A 5,567-nucleotide genomic window follows, 5' to 3' on the forward strand; every position below is an offset into this window, starting at 1 on the left:
AAAACGGTGTTTATCAAAATAACTCTTCATAATAACTTAAAATACTCTGCAACTGAAAAAGAAAATCTCCCAAACTTAAAGTGCTCACAGTGGAAAAACTCAAATAAAATATTACAAATCAGTTATATAAAAAGACACAGTAACATTTAAAAGCTGGCTGTACAAAAACATTTGTAAACAACAAATTTTTTGTAAAAGACAGTAACATTTTACAAAAAGAAAAAACACTGACACTGGTTACTATGGATGTATAATAAATACAATCCTAATTGTACTTTCTTGATATGTCATGAATGAGTCTACCAAATGCACCATCATGGTGTTTCTTTGCAAGCCATTCATTCCACTCAATCAGCATTAGGTGGTCAGAAAGCAAACGTTCGGTACGATTTCCCCTTAGTCTACAGATATGCGCTTTGTAGGATCTCCAAGCCCTCTCAATGTGTTGGGTGTGGGCACCAGTCCGGGGGTCAACATACCACCTGCTGTGGTTGACAGTGTGATGGTCGTACCCAAGTGCAGGAAGAATGTGATATGCACGCCACTCATCGCTGATGATTGATGATCCTCTCCTCACATGATAGGAAATCAAGGGGACGAGATCTCTTCGAGATCTTTTTTCTACAAGACGTAGAATAGGCCTTATTGATGTTTCACCATGATGACGGCTCACACCTAACATCCCAAAGACCCACTTCTTTCTCTTCCATCCACCAGCCATTCTTCCTCTGCCATACTGGTGCATGAACAAAACAAACAGACACAGATGACTTATATGAACAATAACTTGATTTATGTAATATAAATACTGTATATAAGTTATAAATAACTATGTTATTGAACACACCTTTCTTTTATGTCTGAAATGGCTCTCATCTATCACAACAAACTCCCTTGTTCCACCAATGCGTTGGCCTGTACGCCTTCTCATCCTTTTAAGTGCTGTGACACAGACCTTCCTGATTTTTTTGGTCATTTTAGTCAGAGTTGCTGAACTGGCAGCAATGCTGTCTTCCATCATGTCAATCTGACGTAATCGTAAACCCTGAGAAAACCTTGAGAGAGGTAAATACAAAATAAGTAATGTATATGTCTCCAAAATCATTGACAAAACATTACCTAAATTATTTTGCATATTGAATGTACATTTGGCAATGAGCCTTTATAACATGCTCGTGTTTAAGGTACTATTGTAATTTGCTTACCTGTACATGAAGTGCAGCCAGTTGCTGAAGGAAACCTTTGAACCACTGAAAAAAGACTTGTGCCTGACAGAGATTTGTTTTGCCCTTCCAAAATGAGCTGCTCCACGACAAACCCTATATACATACATTAAAAAGGAAAATTTGAAATAAAAAATATATATATATAATAATAATAATAATTATTATTATTATTATTATTATTATTATTATAATTATAACAATACTACTACTACTACTACTACTACTAATAATAATAATAATAATAATAATAACAAAAATAACAATAATAACAATAACAATAATAAAAAAGACAAGCAAAATTCCTTCATTGAGTTAAGTTGCTTCACTCATTTAACGAATTACTTGATTAACTATACATTTCTTACCATGCATATTGATCTTTACTGTTGGTCCTTTTCCTCAATTCCATATGCCGTTTGCAGATTCTGCATTTGATCCTTTGTTTTAAGAGTTTCCTCTTCTGGAGCCACTTTATTAGCTTTAATGGTTTTCCTTTGCAAATGAATTGCCTGAGTTTGCTGAATTTGCTCATTGTGGAGAAGAAGAGCTTGGTCCTAGAAGAGTCCTGCTTTCAGGACGTCACCAACAAGTTTTCCCGCGTTGGACACGTCATCAACGTGAGACGATAACTTATTCTGTCAGTGGATCGCGGCGCATGATGGAAACTTCTCAACAAAGCCGAAAAAGTGTGCGGACACGGGCAAAAAAGAATGCCACATTGGAGGAGGACACAAGGAAGGAGATGCCTGTCTGTTCCACCAGCGGTGAGTAATTATTTGTACATATGGATCAGTGTTACCCTAGGTTTACAGCCTTGGGAGTGCGGCTGCGGTGCGGGGTAGGTGGGTAGATGTGTGGGGAGGCATTGTGGTGATGGGCTACTCGCCAGTGGCGGAGCCAGGGGTGGCCAGGGGTGGCCAGGGGTGGCCATGGCCACCTCTGAAAACGGATTGACCACCCTGAAATTCTTAAACATGATTGGCTATTTGCCATGTCAGAGGCACTACTTATATTCAAATCAGCTATTGTGTTTCAGCAAGCTGCAGAGACAGTAGTTTCTGTGAATTTGAATATTATTTTTGGTGATGCTTTGACTTTAGACAATCATCTTAATTTTGAGTCCTTAAAGAGTTCAGCAGATTTAAAGTCCAAACTGTATGGCTCAGCCACTGCTACTCGCGGGAGCAAAAAAAAATAGTATTTCCTTGCGTTTCTTGTGGTGGTTGCAACATTATTTTTCCCGACTCTCTGTCCACTATATGGAGTGAGCTCATCTCTCTGTCTGTGCACGCACGTGTGTGTCTGTGTGCATCGAGGCGGAACTCTGCCGTGCGCGATAAAGAGAGCAGAGGAGAATTGTGAACCCGTGAACATGTGAAGACCTTTCCTCTACAGCCTATTGTGTAGACTGAAGTGAGATCCCATCATATGTTAATAAGATCAATAACATAAGGCTATTTAGTCTGTTGAATAAAAGAACAAGGTATAGCCCTGATCTACAAGAGAAGTAACCTTTAATTAATTACTTTTGCTGTGATCTGGCGCTATTTAGAAAATAAAATTATCTTGACTTCAAGGGGGGCGGATGCCACTATTGTTATGAAAAGTGGCAAAACAAAAACGTTTTTTGATAGTAAATCAGATAATGGAACAATATAAATTCATTCAATAATGAAGAATTTGTTTTTTTCTTAGTTTCATCCATGGCCCCCACTGCACAGCTTGCCGTTGAGAGGCGAACCTCTGAGCTTGACGTGTGCAGGATGAGGATTGAGTGGCAACAAGAAAAAATCAACGAACTGACCAAAGAGAGGGACTATTTGAAAGAACAGCTGGCATCATGTAAGTCTTATGTCTTCCATCACACTGTATGTAATATGAATTATAGTACAGTTGGGCCTTATTATTGGAGTTTATCTCTGGGATGCAAACATGCTTTCCCTTGTCCATGTGCTTCCAGCCATATTTTTTTTTATCTTTTGTCCTTTTAACAGCTCTCAGAAAAGATTATCCAGGTTCCACCCAGCCAGGCCGTGTGTCAGATACACTGAGTGATAGCTCGGTGGAATCTCCCACAGATTCCACGTCTGACTCATCCCAAAGGTCCTCATCAGACAGTGACGAAAAGAAGAAGAGGAGGAATAAGAAGGGCATTGAGAAAAAGTACAGGAGGAAGTCAAAAGGGAAAAGGAACCGAAGGCCTTCCAGAGAGGTAAAATGATACTTTTAGGGTTCTCACTGAGAACTTCTCACACTGAGTCCTTGGTTTGCTCCTGCTTAGCTCTGCTGTTCATTTGCTGATTTCCTTGCTGGTTCATATGTCATGACATGACATTGCTTGCGTTACTCTTCCTAGCCCTAATTGTGCAGTTGTACCATGGTAAATCGTATTTTCGTATGGTATTCATCTTGTTTTGTATTTCTTTTGAAAAAAATGTATTCTGTCATATTAAATGAATAAATATATTTTCTAGAAATGTTTTATCAACTGAAAACTAAAAACTACATTGTTTTTCAATGCTAAGAATGAGCTCCTTATGTTAATGAATCTATAAACAATTTATATTTTGCTGGAGATAACAAATTCTTTTTTCTTTGAATTGAAGCCCAAACACCGGACCAGGTGGTGGCCCGGTACAAAAAGATCCTGAAGCAGTTCAGTCGAGGAGGAACCATGTCGAACGCTTTTAAGCGTGTTGGTGTGGACAGAAACACAGTGGTCACCAATGCTCCAATTGCAGAGCTGTATATTGCTGCACCTGGCAGGTACAAGGAACTCATGAAAGACTTCAACATTCAAGTCAAACTCAGTGTGTTTGCCAGACAGTGTGCAGCTGCAATTGAGGAGGATCCAGCAATATGTCAAACAGTTAAAGCGTATAAGGCTTCCACAAAGCTGCTGCCCCTTCGAAAACAAAAAAATTAGTGAGCTTTGTTGCTGGGGTAGGTTGGGGTAGGATTTTCCATGTTATTATTGTTCAGTTTTGCAGCTGCATTTAATCTTGTTTACAAATGTTTTTGTACAGCCAGCTTTTAAATGTTACTGTGTCTTTTTATATAACTGATTTGTAATATTTTATTTGAGTTTTTCCACTGTGAGCACTTTAAGTTTGAGAGATTTTCTTTTTCAGTTGCAGAGTGTTTTAAGTTATTATGAAGAGTTATTTTGATAAACACCGTTTTATACAGAGGTTGGTTCCTTTTAATAAACACAAGTTTAAGTACATGTGTTGTGTCTGTTTCCTTATTCTGTTGAATCAATATCTGTGACTTCTGTGTTTTAAGGTGCTGCTGGTCTTAAATCTCATTAATGAATGCTTTGTAAAGCATAAAAAGTCCTCACTTTAGATCAGCTCACAAAACAATGAACAAACAGCTTATAAGTCCTTTGTGACTACCTTAATGAATCATAATTTGCTATTTAATTAGGTGTTCACTAACCCTTACTACATGTTAGAATCATAATCTGTAAATTGGTTTATAACTGGTTTCTAATGACCATAATAGCTCATTTGTAATTGGTGAATCCATCATTTATAAAGTATGAACAAAGAGTTAGTTAACACATTATAGAGAGTCATATTCATCAATCATAAAACATTTATAACTGTGTTTGTACATGATATACAAATGAGTATTAATGTATGAACAATGCTTTACAGATGATGAGTTAAGTATTAATTAATACTTAATTAATGCTTAACTAATGCTTAAAAGTGTGTAGTTAATATAAAGTGTTACCGGAATTTGTTGTATCGATTGGATGCTTGTCTTTTTATTTTACTTTAGACTGAATGCTTAATATTATTTATTGTCATTCTAGTTACATTTTTTATTATTTTCTTTGTGAGACTGTATAGTATGAAGTATGGAGTATGAATTTAATGCACTATAGTCAGAGAGATAACAGATGTACTGTGACTGAATGATTTGCAATTGTGTCAGAAATAAACCAGCTCCAGCCTGAGCAAGACGCTAACTTTCGTCCTCTCCTTATCAATCCACAGAGCGGTTTATGTTTTGGCTACACAGTGTTCCCTAGCCTGTGTAACCCTTGCTGCCGGTCCAGATTTCCCCTAGGTTTGGTGCCGGTAACACAGGCACATATGGATCCACCAGGTCGGTGAGGTAAGAGGGTGCAGAGCCATTTACTGTTTTAAAAGTCAGCAGTAACACTTAAAAATCTGTTCTGGCATGAACAGGCAACCAGTGAAGAGAGAAGAGCACTGGAGTTATGTTCTCATACCTGTTTGACCCGGTCAGAAGGCGAGCAGCTGCATTCTGCACCATCTGCAGACCTCGCAAACTAGGAAATGAACAGCAGCCCATATTGATTTCAGG

General features: G+C 38.0%; 1 long non-coding RNA gene across 1 annotated transcript; it reads right to left on the bottom strand.

Annotated features, from left to right (window-relative positions):
- Positions 1-224: 224 nt before the first annotated feature.
- Positions 225-1,319, bottom strand: LOC117805745. Its single transcript, XR_004629511.1, has 3 exons — positions 1,206-1,319; positions 848-1,055; positions 225-736 (listed from the first exon to the last, which is right to left on the bottom strand). It is a non-coding gene; the product is annotated as an uncharacterized LOC117805745 (long non-coding RNA).
- Positions 1,320-5,567: the final 4,248 nt, after the last annotated feature.

Source organism: Notolabrus celidotus, chromosome 2 (assembly GCF_009762535.1).
Source record: "Notolabrus celidotus isolate fNotCel1 chromosome 2, fNotCel1.pri, whole genome shotgun sequence".
Classification (NCBI taxonomy): domain Eukaryota; kingdom Metazoa; phylum Chordata; class Actinopteri; order Labriformes; family Labridae; genus Notolabrus; species Notolabrus celidotus.